This window comes from Cheilinus undulatus, linkage group 17 (assembly GCF_018320785.1).
Source record: "Cheilinus undulatus linkage group 17, ASM1832078v1, whole genome shotgun sequence".
Taxonomy (NCBI): Eukaryota; Metazoa; Chordata; class Actinopteri; order Labriformes; family Labridae; genus Cheilinus; species Cheilinus undulatus.
In genome coordinates, this window is record NC_054881.1 from 14,759,002 (window position 1) to 14,782,839 (window position 23,838).

Here is a 23,838-nt window from a genome sequence, read left to right on the forward strand (position 1 = left end):
GTTTACATTGCACAAAAAAAAATACTGAATTAGAGGTATTGCACACTCAAAATAGATTATTTTGCTCAAGTACAGCAAACTCAAATCAACATTTAAATCTCTAAAATTTGACATAATAAATAAAGTATGTCAAATAATTTCCAACTAGTATGGCACACTTAAAATAATTACATTAGCATCAGCATTTATTACACAGAAATACTAAGTTACTCTAACTGCTGCTCATCTAAAATAAACAGGTTATTTGAAAGTCAAGTGTAGTTTACTTTTTATTTTTGACGCAACGAGTTTCCACATCTTTTCTGGGTAAGTTCAACTCAGTTTATTTTACTGTGTAATACACAGCAAATTAGAAAACTGGACCCTAAAAATCCAAATTTATGTAACTGAGTTTAGAAATGAATTAAATTCAATACTAGAGTTTGGTTTTTGAAGGCTGATGTGTGTTAGTAAGAGACAAAACAAGATTTCAGTGCTGAATGATTTAAAGCCACAGCCACAAACTAGATGTCCTAGGCTCCCAATATTGCATACATTTTTGCATTTCATTACCAAAAATTGCTAAACAATTGCACCAAAACACTTGCACTGTTTTGATGCTGATACAGATGTCACTTCCTCTGCTGTCTGCCTGTAAGAGGCAAAAAGTAACTGTTGTATCTTTGTAAAAGAGTTATGAAAGGACACTATATGCCGATCTGTGAAGTTGAAGGGATCACAACCTCCCTCTCACTTGCAGCACCTTTTGGTTAAAATATTACTGAATCTTTTGAGCTATTTTAAAAGATTTGGTACCATTTACTTCCAATCAATTAAGCGACAGATATTGTGTCATTTATTGTAGCATTAAAGAGTAGAGTAGTGGAAATGTGGGGAACCTTGACATGAGAGTAAAATGAAAAGTAAGCTTTAATAATCCTTACGCCTTTTGTATCCAAAGAAACTCCAAATAATGTCCAAAGAGGAGGCAGTAGAAACAGGTGTCTTTGTATCCCCATCCTGACCTGCCTTCCTTAAACTAAATCCCCACTGCTGTTTTCCTTTAATCATTGAAATGGTTTTTAATTTCAGTTACATAAGAGAGAAGATGAGAAAAACAAGCTGCTGTCTGCCTCTGCTCACCCTTCAGAAGAACTCTCTAACTGATTACAGCAGGACTTCAGTTATTGACAGAAGAAAAAAGGGCATCAGCTATTAGCTCTGGTGCCAAATGCTCTCATTAAAGACACAGAGAGCCCCAGTCCCCCGCCTGTTATTGATACAGCTTTATTTCAGTACGCTGCATTCAAAAACGCACACAGACTAGTTAGATAATGGAAAGTCAACAAGTAAACACGACCCTTCCACATAAATGCTTCAAAATAAACTTTGAAAGTAACATCAGTTTGTTTGTGATGCTACAGAAAATGATACAGTCCAAACTACAGCCCATGGGCAAATTGTGGCCAAGGTAATTTGCCATTGGCCGCAAAAAAAAAAACATTAAAATATTGCCTGCTTTAGAACATGAACTTGTACCTTACTCTACTTTACTTCTTAGTTCATTATCACACCTGATAGTCCGAGGGACTCGGTCCGTTTTGGAATGGAAATCGCAACTTTGTTGCACTTTCCTATGGTTTGGTTCGCACTCACATTACCTTTGGTCAAACAAACCAAACCATAGGACTGTGGTGCTGTTGTTCCAAACAAAGAGTAGCGAAGAAGAAAAGGAGACGTAGAAAAAGACCAAACCATAAATCTATCTCCTTCTGCCAGTCCTTTTTTCCACATAAACAATGAAAAAACACAGAATTTATGATGGGATTTCTGCTTTTGTTTTGGGGCATTATGAGCAGTCAGTGAAGCATCGAGCTGTCCAGCATCTCGTTCTTAAAATGAGACAAATCGGTACAAAAGAAAAAGGTGAGTGAGCGTGTGAGCGAGAGACTATGATGTGTTGCTATGGCTACACAGACGTCAAGCGAGGTACTGACATGTATTTAAGTGCATGAAATCACATATATAAATCCGTAAATTATTACGATTTGTGCCACCTTATGCCTTTGGTTCACAAGTTGGTCCGCTTTGCTTTCACAACTCAAGCGAACCGCACCAGAGTTCCTTTTGAAGCGAACTGAGACCCCCTGTTTTCAAGCTGACCAGAGTCCGCTTGTTTGGTCCACACCAGAGTTCGCGTGAGCTTTCACACCACTCCAAATGAACCAGACTATTCAGGAAAACGGACCAAACAGCTCTGGTGTGAATGCACCCTCAGTTTCTACACTGTACTTCTGTAAACAAACATTTTGACAACCAAGAAAAAAGGATTACAGTAGGAAAAGAACAGCACAAATTAAGCATTTTTGCCTTAGTACTTGCTTTGTCTCAAGGTCCGATATTTAAAGCATACTACCCTGATAATCTTAAACTTGATGCAGTATGCCACTCTATATTCTTGACAATGGCTCGCTACATATTTGCCTTGTGAGCTGTTAACGGAAGCTGCAATGTAGGCTAATCTCTTCCTCCATAACTGCACCAGCTCTTGCTGCTGCTTGTTTACGTCAGGACTCTGCTGCACCTGAAAGTACTGGCCCTTGTCGCTGATTGGTCCTGTCACTTTCTAACCAGGCCCAAATGGTTAAGATGGGAGCTTTGCAAGATGGATTTGCCAGTGAAAAAACAAGGAAACAGGAGTATCCATCTGCTTTGCAAGGTTAGAACAATTCCCCCCTGAAAATGAAAACATAATGAACATCTTTAAGATGTATACACCCAGTTCTGCGATAATTTCAGAGACAACTGTGGGCTTATCTATGCTACAGATCTTTTTGCATCTTGGGTGCAGTTAATGGGTGCAGTCCAGCTATGGATTGATTTTGTATTGAAGCGGCAACAGCCTTTGCTACATCCTCACACAGGATGTTGCAAAGGAAAAAATCTGGCAAAGGCTCTCGTGCCGAGCTATCACTACTCCTTTTCCACTCCAATCCAAAATGCTGACAATTTCTTGGACTTTAACTGCAATAATATCGTTGAATCTGAGGAGACTTCAATAAACCTTTCCTCTTCTACAGATCGGAAGTCACCAGCTGGTGCTGCTTAGCCTGGCCTTGCTGCACCCCCCGTTATGACCCTGCATCCCCCTGGGGGGGCCCACAGCCCACTTTGGGAACCACTGGATTAGTTTAACTAACACTAATAAACTAAAGGTGACATATTTAAAGCAGATCTGTCATTCTTGTATTTTCCTGTATATGGCCCACAGTGATAAAGGTTTGGACACCCCTGAGTTGGTGTGTCTCACAGAAGGCTGTCATCTCTGCAGCTCATGTCAGTGTGATTTACAGACTGGTGTTCTTAATGCCTCTGGACTGTTAGTCTGATCTTATTCACTTCACTCTGACTTGGTCATACTACATTTGCAGGCAGTTGTTGATCATGCTGCTAGTGGCTACATGTCTGCTGATGATGACACAACGAAATTTAAGAGACAAATCCCTGAAGGAGAAAACATTCATGCTGTTCTTGAGACTCAGTAAGAAGACAATAAAATCTGTCTGAGAGAAAGAACTGGAGTGGCTTTTTCATGAATGTGGGTTTTATTTTTCTTGCAATAAACAGCAGAAGGCTAAAGGAATATTTTCTGCTAACATGACACTGAAAAAATACGTGATTTGGGAGAAAATGTGCACAAAATCTTAATCTTGTTAAGAATCTTCTAATGTAAGCCAGGCTTAGGCAGGTCAGACACTAAAAACCCAGAGCCGCTTTGTATCTTTTATGTTTTTTTTTCTCCAAAAATATCTCGTCTCCATCGGGGGTGCTTGGCTTAAAAAGCATTTCAAAGGGAATACATTAACCAAAAAGGTTTGGGAACCACTGCACTAAAGCACTGCAGGAAAATTTGTAATCTGATCCTTAGGAGGATCTCAACGCTGCCATCAGTCTCCTCCTGCACTGCAGTGAACATGACCAAAAAATCTGTTCACACCTGGATATACAGGGTGACTGAACCAAGGGTATTTTTTTAAACTAGAAGAGAAAAGGCGAGCAGCAAAAGAAAGGAGATATGCAGAAATAGCTTCAGTAGCTTTAAATATTATCTGTTATTTTCAAACTATGTAATCATCTTAATGTCAGAGTACTCTTTATGTTGCAATGTGCATTAAAAATAATACTAGTAATGCTACAGTAAATCAAGTAAATTGCGCTGCTTTCTTAAGAAGCATTTGTTTAAGCATCAAATTGCCTGCTGCACTCTGCCCGACCACAAACATCAGCTGAACTACTCCGGCTGTGCAGTAACAGACACCATCCCCAGAGCTGTTTATCTCTATTAGACAGTGAAGCAACGAGACAAAGCTGTCGATGCAGGAAGTGTCTCCATCCATGCACAATGTTGTCATGTCACAACCACGAGCTCCCTCCCTCCCCATCTGAACTTCTTATCTCTCCTCAGATATGGAGGTGCAGGGGTTCGGCTATAGCCTCCACTCCTGTTGAGAGTGCAATCGCCATGGAAACCAAGCACATTACCATGGAAACACAGGACAGCCTTTCACAGATCGGTGTTATGTAAGAGCAGCTGTAGGCCTACATCACGCTGCAAGGGAGTCCATGTCACAGGACACACACCCTCAAAGTCATTTTACATCAGAATGAAAACATTCAGAGGAGCAGAGACAAGTCTGCATGGATTTATCATTTTTTAAAATCTGCTTCTATATTTCTGGACCAACCAATAATATGCAGGGGTGGGCAGACTTGGCCTACATTGTAAAAGGATTTGCTTGGTACCTCTGGAAATGTCATAGTGCATCAGTAAAGGTATGAGTCATCGCTACAGAACATCAGGACAAACAGCCAAAGAGTGCTGCTTTTTTCATGACGAAGTTCTGCAAGAGAGACAAAATAATCTCATCATCAAGTTATTTTATAAATGGAAACTCTGACAACTTCTCTCCCTAAAGGCTAACCCCAAGAATCACCCTGGCTTTACTGCTGCACATATTAAGTTAACTAAATAATGTTTATTGGAAAGTAGTTTGTCTAAATTAACTAGGACTATGGGTGTGCCTTAAGCTGGAACTCGTGTAACACCCTGGAAATATTTGGGAATTTTTAACACTGACTATCAGAATCTGGTTCATCTTTCATCAGGCTTTATGAAAGGCAATGGAAAATACTGCCCGCCTTTAACCCTTTTAGGGCCTTTTAAATGTATTTTTTGCTCTCATTTTGGCAGTTATTGCACTGAGATGAGGATATTTGACAAAGATGTTCATTTTTTAATGAATTTTGGAATTTCAGCATCCACTCTCTGTTGGCAAAATTTCCCACTGTGTAGATGAAAAAAGCAGTCATTTTTTAAAGTGATAATCTATCAAAATCAGTGATCTGGACTGATTGTCCCTGCAAAAAAAAATCCAGTTTGCATTTATCAAATAGAAAATAAATAATTTTTGTATTAAAAAAGAAGTGGCATTATGTAATTAAACTGGCATTTAGAGGGTTAAAAGCGTGAAAATCAATTTAGTAGCGCAGCTTAACATTATCCCATACCAATTGTTCATTTTGTGATACAAGCATGAAATTTGGTACAGTTATAGCCAAAGGCATTCCCAAAAGATGTGGATATGGAGGCATCTCGAACTTTCAACATGGCGCCCATGGCAGCCATTTTTCAAAATGGCCACCAATGATAACTGTTTTCTTATCAATTTTCTTATCAGGAATGGATATTTACTGATATTAAGGACCTTATTAATTTAATTTGTCTGCCATACTATTGGAGAGGGTGGAGGTTAGGGAAGAAACTGGTGGGGCTTAGATCAGCAATGGGTGTAGCTTAAAAAGGGGTTGTTTTATTTTTGCAATTTGCAATGTATAACTTATAAATTAAGTCAAATTGAACTGAATTAAATCAGTTAATTTGTTATTCTAAACATTGGTATCAGCATGGGCCCTGATTTTATCATTGGTGCATCTTTACAACACACCATAGAGAATGTAGAGGCTGACAAACAGGTCTGTGTGCCACATATTGGTATTTTATAGTTGTATTTAGCAAGAACTCCAGCACTCCTTCATCATGTTGTGAGCATACTTGAATAATAAGACTACTGAAAAGAACACTCAAAGTCACTCTTAGAAACATTTGACAGTAAAAGTATTAATTGTGCCTTTTATCAGCACTCAAATATCAAATTAAGAAGCAAAATAACATGATTTTCAGTTGTATAAACTTAAATTTTTATCAATTCCGCACTTTTATATTACTAAATAACAAATGCAATGCAAGACCTTCATATTGTCAGATTTTTATTTGACCATGCAATGTTTGATCTGAACTGAAAAATGTACAATTCTGAATATAAACTTGGCATGTTAGTAGGATTTTTTTTAATGATGATTTAGCTTATTTAAAACAATGAAAACCTACCTTCACGCACATGTATTTAAATAAATTTCATCATTCAACAGCATCAGTTATTAGACTAATTTAGGTTTCCACCAAATGTGATTTCTTGTTCTGATGATAGCACTGTTTGAACAGGTGATATATGTCTGTAACATATTTAAAGGCACTCACATAGGTGTAAATGATAGAAAGAGGAATTTCTCTGTGCTGATTAGTTTGCATGTGCACAAGCTTTCAGCTTATGAGTGCATGGCTATTATCCTTCTAAGAACATGAGAACAATTTAGCGGTTTCTCCTGGCAACTTTCTGAGAACAAATTTAAGAAAAATCATGATGGTATATTGATGAATGAGGCCTATTTGTCATCAGTGTTGTAGATATTTTACTCAAAACTTACTTTAATATGCGCTTCAGTACTTTTTAATACCATTTTTGAAATGATAAATCTACTTTATTGTAATTATTAGCAGGATCAAACAGTACTTGAGCTTTAAAAAGAAAACATACTGTATTAGTCACACTATTACTTGTACAACTGCTTTTCATATATTTGACAAAATTCTGCCACCAAAGTAGCAAACAATGTGCAACACTTGGTCACAAATCATTCAGCCTAAATGATGACATATGCAGAAGTTTATTAAAGACAATATTTCAGCTAATATTGGGGTCCCAGGACTTCTGTTTTTGCTGCATACTCTCCAAATCAGTGTGTTTTATTATTTGTATTTCACTATTACATTGGAGTTTAAAGTACTGCTAATGTGACAACACCATTGACATACCTCCTTTAAAAATCTTGACTTTAAACTTAAATGTTTCAGATCAAACAAACACTGTTTTTTGAATAATTATTTCATCTATAAAGGGAAAGAGGCCATCAAAGCCTACCTAAATACATATTGCTATATTTATTTGTACTGCTATTGACATCTCAGAAGCTCGAACCGATTTTGATTAATTTTTATCTTTTTTTATTTTTTTTTTTTTTCCATTAAATGGAAGGGCAAACCGGAGCACCCGGGGAAAACCCTCAAGGAGTTGGAGTTTAGGGGGTGGCTCAGGAGGTATCAGAAGGCGAAGAAGAAGACTTAGGCTCCTCCTTTTTCTTCCAACCGTCTCGTGTCCCCTGTCCGATGGTGTGTCCAAACATTCTGAAGCATGAAGACCAGCTGGAGCCTGCTGGTCTGCATTGTCCAAGCATTTTGAAGCATGCAGACCAGCTGGAGCCTGCTGGGTCTTCAGCAACTTCCTGGATCTGTTGTGCAGTTCCATGGGGGACAGACCTTTCCAGCTGGGTTGGCTCAGTCTCTTGCAGCTCCATGTGTTTCTCTCTCTCAACCTTGAGTGCTGTGGAGAGCTCAAGATTGATAGAGGACTGGAGTGTGAGCTGAGCTTTAAGTTCCTCGATGGTTTTGGAGTAGGTCTCCTCCTGCAGGATCTTTCCCTTCAAGAAGTCCATGTCCTCCGCCATCTTTCTAAAGGAAGCCTGCTGTTCCACCACCAGGGCCACGGCTGCTTTCCGCTCTTCATCAGCCTGAACTTTCTCCTCAAGTTGTTTTCGGAGAATGCTCATCTCATGTCGGGCAGCTGCAACCTCTTCATCATACTTTCGGCCCAGTTCTTCATTCATCATGATGATCCTGCCCTGTTCCTCCAGGAGAAGCTTGTTCTGGTCTTTTTCCTGCTGGAGATCAGCAGCAAACTTCTCCTGGCTGATTCTTTGCTCCTCTCTTAGCTCCTCTATCTCTTTGAGGAGAAGGCTTTGGCCACTAACCTGATTTTTTAGTGCCTCCACCTCTTTGAGAAGATGATTCTCTTTCTTCTCTGATCTTTCTCTCAGGGTGTCCATCTCATCAACCATCTTTTCCTGATCAGCCTTCAATTTCATGATCACTTTCTGGTCCTCCGTTGCCCTGTCCTCATAAGTCTCGATAATCCTCCTCACATCAGTGAGATGGATATCGGCCTGATGTTGGACAGCGGCAACATCTGTTTCATACTTCTGACTGAGTTCTTGGTATGAAACTTGGAGGTTCCCCTGATCCTTTTGAAAACAGCTGGTTTTCTCTCTTTCCTGCGCTAGATCAGCAGCAAACTTCTCCTGTTCATGTCGGAGTTGCTGGTTCTGCTCCCTTTCCAGCGCTAGATCAGCAGCAAACCTCTCCCGTTCACGTCGGAGTTGCTGGTTCTGCTCCCTTTCCTGCGCTAGATCAGCAGCAAACCTCTCCCGTTCACGTCGGAGTTGCTGGTTCTGCTCCCTTTCCAGCGTTAGATCAGCAGCAGACTTCTCCCGTTCATGTTGGAGTCGCTGGTTCTGCTCCCTTTCCTGCTTGAGATCAGCAGCCAACTGGTCTCGCTCTCTCTGAAGAAGCTGGTTCATCTCTTGCTCCAGCATGAGATCCGTTAAAAACACCTCCCTTTCCCGCTGGAGAAGGTTGTTCTTTTCTCGTTCCAGCTTCTTCTGATCCTCCTTATGAAGACGGTCCTGGAGGCTGAGCCGACTCTTCAGCTCTTTCACCTGACTCAAACGTTTCCGCTCCCTACCTGCTAAATTTCGCTTCAGGGTGCGGATCTTTTTGGTCATGTTTTTACGGAGAGCTGTCTGCTTTGCCCTCAAGGCTTTGATGACTCTCTGACCGTCCATCGTCCTGTCCTGGGTATTCTGGACTTCCTTTTCCAGTTGCCACTGAAGGTTGAAGGTTGACCTTTGGTCGACTTCATCCAATGAAACCTGAAGGCTGTCCTTTTCTTCCTGGAGAAGCTGATTCTTCTCCCGTTCAAGCTCGAGGTCAGCAGCCAGCGTCTCCTGCTCCTTGTTCTGATGTGGAGCCATTATTACATGGAGGTCGTCGTTTAATGCTGGGGCTGAGATCTCATCCTCCAACACCCTGTCTTCTCCAGACTTAACCTCCATTTTCTGGGCCTTCTTCTTCTTTTTCTTCTTATTTCCCTTCTTATTGGTGGCCATCAAAATCTTCTCCTCCTCCTCCACGCTGAGCCAGACTTGTGGTTTGGTCTTCTGGCCCTCACTCATCTCTTCATCGGAGACTTCGTCCACAATGACAAAGTCCCGTTGGCGTGTGCCTCTCATCTCAAAATTTTGCATCTCAAATGTAAATGTTATCTAAATGATGAAAAATGGGTAAATTCTGATAATCTGGTTTAGAGATTGTATCAGAATAAATTGTGAACAGCTGACTTGCTTATTTCAAAGCTCTGTCTGAGTGAAATCACCTCTGACTCTGAAATTATCACAATGAATATCCAGTGGAATGTTCGTTGGTGTTATAACATTACATGGCATTGATCTGTGACATCAAAGCCACGGAATGTCATAACATTCCATGTGACATCACACCAACTGACCAATCAGCGGTGGCCTAGAGGAAGTCCCGCTTCCTGATTCTTTCAGAACTGGAAAAATACAGTAATAGGTCTTTTTTTGGTCCCAAACAAAAGGCCCTGAAATCAAAACTAACCTGTGCCATGAAATAAAGCTTTGCTTTAATTAACAGTCCAATGATCAAACATTTTCTCTCTGTTTTTTTTCTCAGACTCACTTAGAAAAGTAGATATAATAAGTAAACAGTCATGGGCTGCAAATCATGTATTTTAATCTTGTAAAAAAAAGCACTCTAGGTTAATTTTGGGATATTTTGGTCTTCTTTCAGAGTTTTGTTTTGGTAGTAATTATTACTTTCCGAATATACTTTTTTCTTGATCAGTTCAGTTGTTTTAGGGCAGGTTAATTCATCTTTTTCTGTTTTGCTGTTCGCTTTGTTTATTTTTCAGTTTGTTCTATTGCTTGTAAGATATTTTACTGATTAAAAACAGCTTTGAATTGCATGTATGTATAAATGAAAGATAAACAAGAAGAACATTCAGATTTTTTAAATATTTAAAACATATTTAATGTATTCACACCTCAAGCCTAATTTGATTCCTTTGTGAAAAAAACAAACATCCATACCATTAATTAAAGCAATGGGCCTTGGTTTTCTATCATTCCTTTAGTAAAATTTAAGGCAGAACTAAATGTTTGGATGAGGGACTAAGGTTTGCCAAAACATTTGATATGGTACTTTCATTGAAACTTCGTGATACCAAATATGGCTGCACATGATAAGGTAGCTATAAAAGGTTAAATAATGCTGAATTTCCTGTCAACTTAATGAGTCAACTTCCCAAGACTTTGAGAAGATGTCTGAAATTAACTCACTGCCAAATATAATTCAACCTAATTTATGGATGTATGCCATCCTATGGCTCCCACAGCTGTTGGCTTTCATTCATAGGAGAGAAATTAATATTTCAAAAATTAAAGGTAAACTCATGCAAACTGTCCAAATTGTACAGAAACATGTTGGCAACATTTTGATACTGAAACTAGAAATTAGTGGAAATCAATTGCCTAGGACCTCGATTTTTGTTGCTGTGCTTCTCAGCAAGTATCAGGATTAGTTGCTTTTTACTCATTTGATTTCAATTTTTATATTCTGGTATCATTGTACACCTACGAAAGCAGAGTTGTACACTAAAACCACAGATAAAGGCAGGCACCATAATCCTTAAAATTGGATAATCCCTTTTTTCATCACTAAAAGACAACATAAAGTTGACATCAGCCTGCAGAAACAGTGTCACAAACATTTAATGTTGAATGAAGCACAACCAGTGATGAACCAGCTCTGGCTGCAGGACAAGCGTCACGCTTTCATATATTCTCTTTAGTACAGAGGGCCACTGATACATCTGGCAGCTCAGGCCAATATTTCACTGTAGGCATGGAAATCCTTCAATCTGTATGCATCCAAGCGTTTCCAAGCAACTGAATAATGTTGATGATGAATCAGGCAGCCCATTCAAACAGTGCATTATTGTATGTGTGAGGAACTAGAGGGGACATTTGCATTCCTAACTGTGACAGTCAAGTGTTTCAAATCTGCTTCAAAATATTAGTGAGCTAAAGATGGAAACACAGGACCAATTGCAAAAAGGGTTAACTCTGACTATGGTCCCTAAAATGTAATCAGTTCATTGTTGAGTCAGAGTCGACATTTGTGCAAAGTTTGAAGAAAACTTTCTTGAAATACTGCGTTCACAGGAATCTGAAAACATAATGCCTCCTGCTTCTGCTCATAGAAAGGCATAATAAAACTCAAATACAGCCATAAAGTTCTCTGTTATCTCTCGGCGATCAGCAGCACGACACAATGCCTTTACACACCCAGACATTTTAAAGGAGAGATACTCCACTGCATTATTAAAGAACTGCAAAAGTCTACCAGTTTATCTATGGCAATCAATGTACATGGTAGTTAAGTTGCAGGACAGTGAACTTTTAAAGGCAAAGAGCTCTCTTTAATTCAGTCTTGTACTTTTGTGCCAACAGGACAGAGTTCATTCATGCACTAGAAAATGAAAATGCTGATCGGGTTTCGTTTTTGTAACTGACTTCATTAATGTTTAAACTTGCTAGAACATGACTTTAGAGATACATTTTTTAACCCAAAACTTACTTCAGTTTAAGCTTTCTTTAGTGTGAGTGAAGCTTGAACTAAAACCTTCTTAGTCAGCATGACTAAGCTCTACAAAGATCCATTAAGTTTGTTCCAAATTTATGTCAGTCACACTACAGGCAAGGAAAAGACCATTATGGTGTTAAAAAGACAGTGTCAGTATCCTGCTGGTCTTTCTGTTGAAGTTTTCATGTGTGTATGTGTTGGTGTACAGTTCACAGTCACTCAGGAAAGGCCCTCTATATCTGTGAGCTGGATGCCTGTCATTACTGAGGAGCAAGAATCCTCCAACAACTGTTTTTCGTGCATGTAGAGCCTAACTGCTCTGACTGGTGGGAATGCATTAGATGACATTTTAGCACAGTACTCTGTACAGTCCCGTGAACCCGCCAGTAATTGACGAACATAGTGAAGTTGTAGTGTTATTACTAACGTGAGCTGACAGCAGGCTAACTAAAGCGGTGTTTAATAAAATGAAGAGGCGGCAATACAAGAGCTGACCTTACAGCTGAAACCACATCACAGAAATACAGAAGGCAAGAAAAAGCAGATCCTGAAGCTACTTTTTAAGTTATTTATGCCTCAGCTGGCATCATTATCTACCTCAGCAGCACCATCATTCCACAAACATCGGTTTTAACAACATGTGAATATATTCTTTGGTCCATGTGCAACATATTCACACATCAGCGCTTCTTTAACAATAAGGATGCAAATGATGTTAATTCTTTGCTATCAGAGTACCTTTTCTCAGTCCATATATTAATCTGTTTGGTCCATCAATATAACATAAATCAAAATACTGCTCACAACATCTTGAAACCTGAATAAATAGAGATGTGTTGGCATGACTTTGCTGTCAGCAGGCACTATTACACAGCAAAACATGCTGAAAATGTACTTAAAGCCCCTGTATAGTGATTAAAAAAAAAATCCTTATTTTAAGTTTGTTATATGACAGACCACTGTGTTATGAACCAGCAGGACAAATTTCAGTCAAGAAAAACATCTCTAAGTTAATAAAATTAAGCTTCAAAACATGAAAAATGAGGCAGTAGGATCTGCTCTAGGATGGTGTGGGCGTGTCTGCTGAATGAGCGGAGGCCACGCCCACTCACTAGAAATCGGATCCTCTCAAGTTTAAAGAAATGTTTCTGATCAGAGTGCAGCTGCCTGGCTCTGTGCCAGAGTAGAGAGACAGAAGTTTGAGATTAAATTTACTGTTTTCTGGCACAAATCTCACTGGTTTGATACTTTTAATGACCTTTAAGCCGCCGTAGCTGTTAGATTAAGAAATTTAACCTCACAATGTACAAAAACACAGCATGTCACTGGCTGTTAACTTTCAATGAAGGCAGTGATATCAGCTAACAACAGACTGTACTGAGATGAACTTCTCGGGGTTATTCTCCATCAAGACCGGTGATGTCATGGGGTCCTATATTGAAACCGGCCCTGCCTGCAGTAATGTATAGTTATGTACCTGTGACAGTGCTCAAACCTGGTTCTTAATAAAGAGGGCGGCTCATAAACAAACTACTATCAGCAGTCATGTGATCCTGATGTGCATAAATAAGTGTTTTTCCAAAAAGTTAATTGATTCCCTGGCTTGGAGGTGATCAATATCACACATTACCTAGTCCTGCAGACCTTCTATATCACATTGAGCCAGATTAAGGGAGACAAGGGTTCCATCTGAGCTAAGAGGCTCGCTGCGCCCCTTTAACAGCTTTTCTTTGTCCTTTCCCATATCAATACTTTTAATGCAATCTGTGATACATGATTAAGCAAATAAACCTTGAGAGGTGTAGACCAAGTAATGATGTGTTGTTTGCAAACAAGCCAGTCAAGTTAGAGCCGGCTCCTTTCCTCCCTTTTTTGATGTGATTAAATACAGATTAAAAAAAAGCCAACTGGTACCAAATAAAGAGCCATTTAGGAACCAAAAACCCAGTTCTAATTACACCAAATAACTGGATCTTTAACCAGTCAAATTATGATGAAGGATATCCCATCACAAAAAGCAAGGCTGGACCATGGTTAAACAAAATCTTTCAGCCCATGTTTAATCTATCTAAATATTAAGTTGGTTATGATATGGAATTATTTATTGCTTGTGTTCGATGTAAAATACATAAAATGAGGCACTTATAAACATAATTGATCCCATATTTAATCCCAATTGCAAAATAGAAAAAAATAATTGCAGTGTCATTATTTTCCCAAATCATTCAGCCCTAGAATGGGCAGACATAGACTGTAAAGACAAAGGAAAGATCAGGGTTTACAAAGCCACACCATGACGAACTGTACTGAACCAAACTGGACCACTTGGTGGAAACAGACCATATGAGCGTTGTCTGACTGTGCCCCTCCAGATTTCAGACAGAGGCCTTTAATCCATGTCTGCCCCAATTTCTCTGTGAGCTTTTAAAACTTTTTGCCTTAATGTGTGTCAACTTTCAGGACTCAAAAGTAGATCAAGATTTTCCTCAGTTTGAACAGTTGCTACAGCTGTAAAAGCACAAAACTCTGGTATTTTTAGAGCTTTATGAAAACAGAACTTTAAAAATGCCTTTTCCCCCCAGTACTACAAATATGTAATGCTTTGAGAGACTTAGAGTTGCTCACTGTTGCACATGTAGCTGAACAAAAAAAGAACTGCGTGTACACTAATATAGCATATTCTTTAAAAAAGCAAGCCATTTATTTGAGAGAAAGCTTTTTGATTATGAACAGTCATATCAAACCAAAATCCATGCACAGTCAACACAGAAAATGTCTATTTTTATTCTAGTTCTAAATCTACAAAGTCTACAAACAAGCCTACACTGTATTAAGCCATCATTTTACTAATGGTACCCCCTCCAAAAAGGATGCTCTTATCAGTCTAGTATTGCATACAAAAACAAACAAAGCTCTTTGTTTTGTCTGGTCAGTATTCTTACATAAATATTGCCCTGAAGAATGGCTCCAGTTGAGGTTTGTTTTTGTGTTGAAGGGAGGTGGACTGACTTTGACCTGCAGGATTATAGCCACGAGGACATCACATTATTATCCCTTTTCTCTAGATTACATTTACTTTTTATCCATTTTTATCAGATGCTGCTGTTTCCAGACACACAGCAAGAGGGAGACCATGACCAAACAAAATTAAATAAAAGCTGGGGTTTTTTGTCTCCAAAAGCAATTTCTCTAAGGGTGCCATGGCTAAGATCAGAGTGTGCTTGAGTACAAAGTCAAATTCACTTAATCAGTGTGAATACAAAAGCAAGATAGTCGGGCAACAGGCCCAAGTCTGCTTGAAGAGGTGGTCCCGAGTACAATTCAAGGGGATCCTAGCGCTGCACGATTTGGTAATAATGTCATATTGTGATTATGCTTCCCAATTTCACAGTTCTTTAAAAGCTCTCTTTACACTACCTGTTCGGCTTTACACAACATACAGACGAGTCAGCAGTTGCAAGTTACAGCAAGCCGGTAGTGAATTCAATAGTTTGATAGTAATACAACTCCCTCCAAAGTTGGTGGAGACCAAAAACAAAGCGAATTTTAGACTCTCGGTTATCAAAGGTTCATTAAATCAAACATGATTAAATTGGTTAGGGGGAAATTTCAGTTGCAAGTTTCATTAAAGAGATATGAAAAACAGCTCTCTTGGCAAATAAGCCAACAGTTTGAGTTTGGTATCAGAGGGAATATAGGCATGGGAAAATAGTTTATCTTCTGTTTACTGCCAAGGCCAGGTCAGACGCCGTGTTATGTCAGCCTGTGTGTACTGTACCTCTCTATTTATCTGTCTGCTGCACATTGTATGGGACAGACAAGTAGAGGATCCAAAACAACACAGCCCACCCTGTACAGCTTCCTAATCTCACACTCTGGTCTGTCCTATCATGTGTACATCTGTGCAGCATTCTGCCGGCTAAATTTTTGACCCAAACATAGATATAAATACTGACCTGATCTTGGGTGACCTCTACGGTGTGACTGAAAGTTCAAAAACGCCTGTTTTCACATCTTTAACTGAAATAAAACCCCTGCTAAGTGACCACATATGGGGAGGAAGGAAGGAAAGAGTGAAATTGAGAATGGACTTGAAATGAGGAACACATTTTCAGCTGCAGTGCAGTCAAGGGTGTGGGAGTGGGGAGTGGGAGTAAAACAAACACTGAGCTCAGTATATCCAGAGAGTGTGTGTGTAGAAGTGTGCAGAGCTTGTGGAGGGTGGCAACATGAAGCCAGACTGTCAAAGCTAAGCTCCTTCCTAGGGGAATTTCACTCATTCTAACAGAATTACCAAATCCAGGGAGTTACCGTCTCTTAACACACTCACAGACAATTTATCCTGGCAGTTTGGCTTTGCTAATCCTTCTACAGTATGGAGGGGGAAGGGGCTTCAAGACAGACTAGAGAGTAGCAACAACTCAATGGTTATGTTCTCAGATATATAAACTTGCGTGGTATTAGCACTTCATTTCTCTGAGTTAGAACTACAACCTACATACATTTTCTTAATTAACATCTATTAGAAGTTTTTTGATTAACTACCATAAATAACCCTCACACTTTAATGATACAAAGTGCAAGAAAATAGTGAGAAATCACATTATCAAATTGCATTTTTATGTGGCTAGAAGAAGTGAGGCTATCCATCACGCCAGAAACAGTTTTATACAGCCATTGCATAGGATACATTTTAAATTCATCTGGAAAATCTCCCTAACGAAGTGTCTGGGAAGGGCAGGACTTCAAAAAATTCTCTGAAGGTGACTGGACGAACACTCTGTGTGTCACTTTCATTATGGGCCAATCAAAATGACTAGACAAAAAGAGGAAGTATGCATGCACAGCTCAGGTATTAACTCGGCAGACCGCCACTGTTGCAGGTTAGAGATGATAGAGCTTGCAGTTGGAAAAAAATGCCCAGGCCGCTGGTTAGAATACATCTTCTCTGCCAAGTAAAGCTTTCAGTGTGTCTCTTGGTTATGTTTTAATAAACAAATGTAACTCCGTTCAGATAAAATTGCTGCTGTACTAGAGCTATGTCCAAGCTAATTGGTACTGTCAGCAGCCATTATGCCAGCTTACAGCCCAGTCAAACCCAACCCGTAAGTATTAAATACTCATGCTAAAGCAGGTCAGGGGAGAGTAAAAACATCTCTTCCGTCATGAAAAGCTTTCAGTGTTGTTCTTTGCTTTTTTATTCAATAAAGAAATGTGGTTCAGCTCTGATAAAACTGCACCCACTGGCAGCAGCCATCACAATCAGCTTCCAGTACAGCTCCTCAAACAATGCTCATTGGCTAGAACCGTTTTTGGACGTGGCACAAACATTTCCGATTGGAGTTTTGCAAGGTTAGCAGCAAGGTGCAAGACCTGCATTGTATCAACGCCAGCTGAAAATTGCTTTAAAGTTCATAATCTGTATGCTAAAGCTAATGCTACAGATATGAAAAGTCTGCCGGTATCTACAGTCAATATGTCATTCTTAGAGTAACAGCCGCACTGAGTCTGTCTACCCAGGTGAGCCAACAGAGCTTTGTGCTCCGCCCACCTCTGTTGCCCATTATCTTTTTTGAATTGAGGTGTCTTCTCATGTAAAACTAACATTATATGTGGTAAGTGCAGCAAACTGTTGTTTCATTTTCTCCTGGATGGATTTTACGTATTAAAGGAGAAAATTTGTTTTAAATTGCTTCGGTCTTCCAGCTTTGTGCTGCATCTGGTTCCCAAAATGCTGTGCGTCGCTCGTGTGTGCAAGAAGCACAAGCAAGAACTTTTAAAAAAGCTTTTCTCTCTCTCTCACTACATCAAATTTATCCACAAAAATTTTGCAGTGGTTTACTGTTTAGTACCTGCATTAAATGCAGTCAGTTTTTAATGAAAGACGCCTAAATTACAAAAAGACAGTGTGCAATGGCAGTAGGCAGAACAGGAAACTCCGTCAGGTCTTTGCTTGGACAGATTCAGTGAGGGGATACCGGGGAGGTAAATTCTAGCGCAAGAGACTGAGAGACATGGTGTTCTTTACAATAAAAATGTGTCTTTATTGTACCTAATCAGCTAAAATTAGTCTGGAAATATCAGCATATCTGACATAGGCAAAAATCCACCATCATGGACCCCTGGCCAAATTTTGATGTGAAATAGAAAAGTATCTAAATCTTAAAACAGAGTGACTGGACACAGTGGTATTGTTATCTTCTCTTGACAACTGATCCTAAAACTCAGAATGAAACATTCTGTACAAACTGTATTTCCACTACATTACGTCATAAAAATGATCACATAGTTTGTTAGATTTTTGCACTACAGCTGACATTAAAAATACAATTTAATGTAAACTTACAGTTTAAGTCTCATGTAAGTAAACTACGTAAAGGGATCTTGTCCTGGCATTAGCAGCCACTGTAGACCTGAAACGTAAGACGAGTCAGATCAGTCACTCTTCCACCACTGCTGTTGACAAAGCTGGTATTAAGCCCCGCCCCCTCTTGATTTTGATTGCTCAGTGAAGGTGACGTGACATTAACGAGCACAGCGCTGTTCCAGAGGGTGAGCTGATTTCAGCTGAGAGCGCTGTGACAAAAACAGGTGATGCCAAAACACTGGAATACATTGGTTTTGTATTGAAAGTGAGTACTGCTCTACACTTACACCCTGGACACAAATGTTTAAAATCCTCCTCCCTGGTAGGCGTTACAAGGCAATTTACGCTAAAACAAACAGTCACAGAAGCAGTTTCCTCCCCCAGGCTGTCACTCTGATGAACACTTTACAGTCACAAGTTGTCTGAGACAACTTCACAAGCACTTTAGCCCTGTTTAATGTAAAATGCCCTGCACTGTCTCTTTACTATAACTTAAATACTGTAAGAAAGCTCAGCATGGTAAAATGAATACAAGGGCTAGCTTTCCCTTGATGGATGCCTTGGGGGACGGACTTTGAAATTGACTAAAATAACTGACATTTTGTTCTCAATAAAATGTCAAATAATATACAGTTGCTCTCAAATGTATACCATTTGTGGCCTCTAAAAGTGAGATCAGTTCCTATCCCACAGCCACAAGGGGGCGATTGAGATATTTTTGCTGAATATTTCTGGGGCTGTTACATTCTCCATCGCTCAGTTTGATGCTAATATGGTGAGTCCTGATTGGTGAAAGATCCATGCAAGAAACAGGTCTTTAGTTTTTAATATCAGAAAGGAAAACCACACAGTTTTTAATCAAGACTGCATTGAAAAGTATGTTTTTAACATGCCTCATGCTAATATCCTCATCTTGCTAATAATGGCTGACAGGTAGATTTCTGTAATTCTGACTATTCAGCAGTCTTGCACCCTTTGCAACCATACCATCAATGCACATGGACCTGTATATAGCAGTAAAATACATAACTAGAGCACTGCTTGACATGAAAACAATTTAGCACTTTCAGGTGACTTTGTCATCTGTTTTGAGAGACTGTGATAGAAAATTATTAGAATCTTTAAATTTTTTTCCATGATATTTTTTAATTTTCCGTGTCTAAATTTGTTCAACTGTCTTCCAGGTTTTCCATGACGTGTAGGAACCCTGAAAGTCGTACTGTTTTGAACACAATGTGTCCTGTTGTTTTCTCTTAATCGTCTAATGGGAACACAGTGTCACTAAAAAACAGTGTGCAGTTGTTATCATGCAGGACATGGTGCTATCTGTCCAACAGGAAACTGCTCCATCACCATACCACTGACTACATCTCTATTTCCTCTGCTTCACAACACGCCCAGACAAGGAACAGCCTAACTCAGTGCAAAAAGGCTACACTAGGAAAAATAAATCGTCCTGAGCAGCATTAAATCCCTGTCATACAACTGAAGTTAACTTGGCGCGTTTGAAGTGCAAAATAATGCAAGCACAGGCCTGCTCCCTGGGCAGTAAGCTAGCGATACTGGGGGCACTAGACACCGGGCTCCAGTGTGTAACCCTCGGCTGCTGTTGTTGTCCAACATGGGAAACGTCTGAGCGGAGATACACCTCATTTACTTGAAGTAAAACGCAAAAATAGTCGTTTACAGACAGAAGGCAAACGTGCAACGCCTCCACTGTGCAGACTCCGCAGACCAACATATTAGCAAAATAGCGTGAGGTCGCCATACAGCAACACACCGAAACACTACAGAACAAACAGTGAATAAACCACACATGGACCGCGCTGTACCCTACAAATACAGCCGATAAGTGCGCAATATGTAGATTATTTTAGCACTTACCCTCTTTTTGATTAAATGATGAATTATAAACAACGCTGGGTGAAAGCGGGACGGCGGGTTTTCACTATTTTTATCCACGACCCTGGTGATTTCAGAGTGGGCTTATTTCCCTGCGCTTGTCCCTCCGTCGCTCCGCCCCTCCACCATCATCCACCTTGGGTGCGGCAAACAGGATAATCTGCGGCTCTCTATTGGCTGACGTAAGAAACGTGACAACAATGGGAAGTGTGATTGGACCATTGACTGTTAGTCCCGCCCCCCAAAACAGGCTCTAAATACATCATGCTTTTTAATATTTTGCTAAAGCTTAGGCCATGAGGGCGTTAAGAACACATTCTTGCACTGGTTTGGCATGCAGAAATGATAATACTCCGGATTAAAATAACCTGTTCTGCTGTGTAACAGTGCTGTTTACATATTTAAAGGGAGCCTTTTATATTAAGACATATTTTCAACCATACCGAATTACATGTTTGTACAGAAAACAGTTTTGTGAAAGGACCCAAAATCGATTACATAGATAGAATACAACTGAGAAAGTTTTTAATGATTTCTTATTTTTTTTTATAATAAGTAGCATTGTGAAGCCTTATTTATTGCCCTTTCTGAGGCATCAACACAGTGGGCAATTCACGGTGGACAACTGTCTACACAAACAATAAACTGGTTCAACAACTACCTTACAGACACAACAGTATGTCAAAGCAGATGGTTGCACTTCTTCCACCACTTTAACCAAAGGAGTGCCTCAGGGGTCAGTTTTAGGACCACCCTTGTTCAATCTCTATATGAACAGTATTGTTCAAGTTATTAAAGAAATTCTTTCTTTTTTATGCTGATGACACTGTCACATCAGCACCCAGCTCAGACCAAGCGAAAATTCAGCAACAAGTAGCTTTACACACTGTTCAGCTGATTTTTTATGATTTCAAACTTGTGTTGAATGCTGACAAAACTAAGGTCATGCTTTTTTCCAATGATAAATTTATGCTCTTAAACCTACCTCCAACCCCCACTTCTCAGAGTTCACAGCTTTTGTTTGTTTCAAGCTATAGATGTCTTGGTATTTTGATCGATAAATCTCTGCCTTTAACTTGAGACATTCAGCAGCTAAAGGCCAAAGCTGAAACTGGGTTGTTATTTTAGAATCAATCAAATCTTGCCTATCTTCTGAGTCTAATAAGGGACTGGTTGCTGCCACTTACATGTCTGTGCTGGACTATGGTGATGGTTTGGTAGCCAATATGTAAATCTATTTTTTAAATATTTTCTCAATGTGAAATTATCATGTGTTTCTTAGTACAACATAAAAACAAAAATCACTCACTTAATCTGACGAGGTTAAGCTCTAAAAGAAACCCAGTGTTTATTTAAAGAGCTCTGGCTGTGAATATTTTGTGTTTCATTTTTATTCTAGTAAGATCCACAGATTATGGTATCAGTCAAGAAGCACATGGCTTACACTGTAATCTTTATATATTTGCCCCTGTGAAGACATGTCAGATTATTTGTTTTATTTCTTATGTAACTTAATATTGTTTAACCTTACTGGAACCTGCTACCAAATTCCAATAAGATTTATGTAAATTTAAGTTAATACTTCAGCCATCTCCAGAGAATTTGGTTGTTGAAGCAACACAGACATACAAAAATAGCAAGCTGGATATTACAATAAGAACAATAATAAAGATAAATGAGAGAAATAGGGTCAAAACGACATGAGGTAAATCCTAATGACAAAGCATTTGACAGGACATGTAAAGATATTATATACAGCAAATGACAAGTTAAAGTGACAAGTGATAATAAAGAAGTGTGGTATCACGGAATAAAAAATAATCATAAACAGAACACTTAAGATTTAAAAACAAGAATTTTAGATGCAGTAATGTACTTTTATATATTGAATAAGTAGTTGTGACAGTAATATCCACCTTATTCTTGGAGCATTACAATAGAATTTATTATTGGTGATCATAATAAGCTATGATTTAGAGCTGGGGTTATGGTAAATAAAGCTAGGATAAGGTGGATGGTAATAATTCCATAATGTTTCATAATAAACCTCTTTAAGAAAGCATAGTATAGGAATGTAAAAAAATGGGCTGAGATAAGCAGTAGGTAAAGAATGAAAGCATGAACAGAGTATTAGGATAGTCGACAAAGATAGATGTTGGTGGTATGGTACAGGTTAGGTAAGTTTCTCTAAAACCATGGAAATGCCCCTCTGGAGTCGAAAATTTCACATCTATAAGGCAAATTACAATCATTGCAGTGATGGCAACAACGGTAACAACTAGAAAGGACCACTAGGGGGTGCAATTATGCAATTAATTAGTTCTGAAGATGCGAGGCGAAATTTCCGGTACTCTCAACTGAATGTCCGCTTTAGCCATAGGCTTTAGCGCGTTTTAATAAAATCAGTGGTGTGTTAGGCACACATTTGAGAGTCGTCGACAACAACATACAATTTTCAGGTCAAAAATGAAGCAGAGACAATAAGGGGGAAACTTGTAGAGTCCGTGCACGCGCAAAATACAGCCGTATGCGCGCGAAAGGTTGACGGGTTCGACAACGGCCGCTAGATGGTGCTGCTTTTTCACACTGGGGTAAGTCAACCTGGTATTTCAAGAGGGTCAATAAGATCAAGACTGAGTGGTTTGTGTTTTAAACTACACTGACTTAGGAAAACATATCTGCAAATAATTAAACTAGGTTAAGTAGGAAAAATGTCACTCATGTCTTTGTTGTCACAGAACAAGGAATTATGATGAGGACATCTCAAAGACAAGAGAGGAGCAAAGGAAAGTTACAACAGAATAAAGCAATGTTATTAACCACTTTAAACGACATTTTCTGACACACTTTGTTTAAAAAAAAATAAGACTGATAAGTTGCATTTTTTAATGTGTGACTTGAACTACTAATATTTAATAAAGTTCAAGATGGCTGCTCAACAACAGCAGCAGATAACGTGAACAACCAGGCTTCTCTTGAGTGAATATCTGTCTTTTACCTAGTTGTGGTGTCACTACTTATTTAATTCACTTCACCTTTTGAAAACAAAGAGGTTTTTTTATGGATACATGGATATTACGGCTTCCCTGTCCGGCTTCCCGGTTTTCTCCTTCAGGAGAAAGGTGGAGAGTGCCCCATTTGCCATTGAATATTTTAAAAAGTAAGGACACTTCAAAGTCATTCTGCTACCTCATGATGCACATGTCACTTTATTCCTCACAAACTAATGACTTTCTTTACTGCATCTCTGTTGGGTCTATCTTATATAGCTTTAATTTGACTTCATTATGTACAGTGCCTATAAAAAGTATTTACCCCTTGGATGTCTTAGCCTTTTTTGATTTTAAAAATCAATCATGGTCAATATAATTAGGCTTTTTTTTTTTTTTTTTTTTTTAAACCAAAAATTTTCTGTCAAAATGATAACTGATTTCTGCAAAAGACACCTGTGTCTGAAAGTTACAGTCACTGGTTAGTCAGCATTCTTGGCTACCATTACACCATAAAGACAAAAGAACACTCCAAGCAACTCAGAGAAAAGGTTAGAAGTCAGAAGTCCCTATTTAACTCTTTTGTATAGCAGAAAGATATCATTTCTTTGGAGTCGCTGAATTTATCCCTTCAAATCTGAGCC

General features: G+C 39.1%; 1 protein-coding gene across 10 annotated transcripts in view; it reads right to left on the reverse strand.

The window, feature by feature from the left end:
* The window catches only part of add1 (adducin 1 (alpha)), a 58,132-nt gene extending 37,815 nt beyond the window's left edge, over positions 1-20,317 (reverse strand). For all 10 annotated transcript variants that reach the window (XR_005993195.1, XM_041810895.1, XM_041810901.1 and 7 more), the window contains exon 1: positions 20,187-20,317. The gene's annotated coding sequence lies outside the window, so the exon portion shown is untranslated. The remainder of the gene's footprint in view (positions 1-20,186) is intronic.
* Between the last annotated feature and the right edge of the window lie 3,521 nt (positions 20,318-23,838).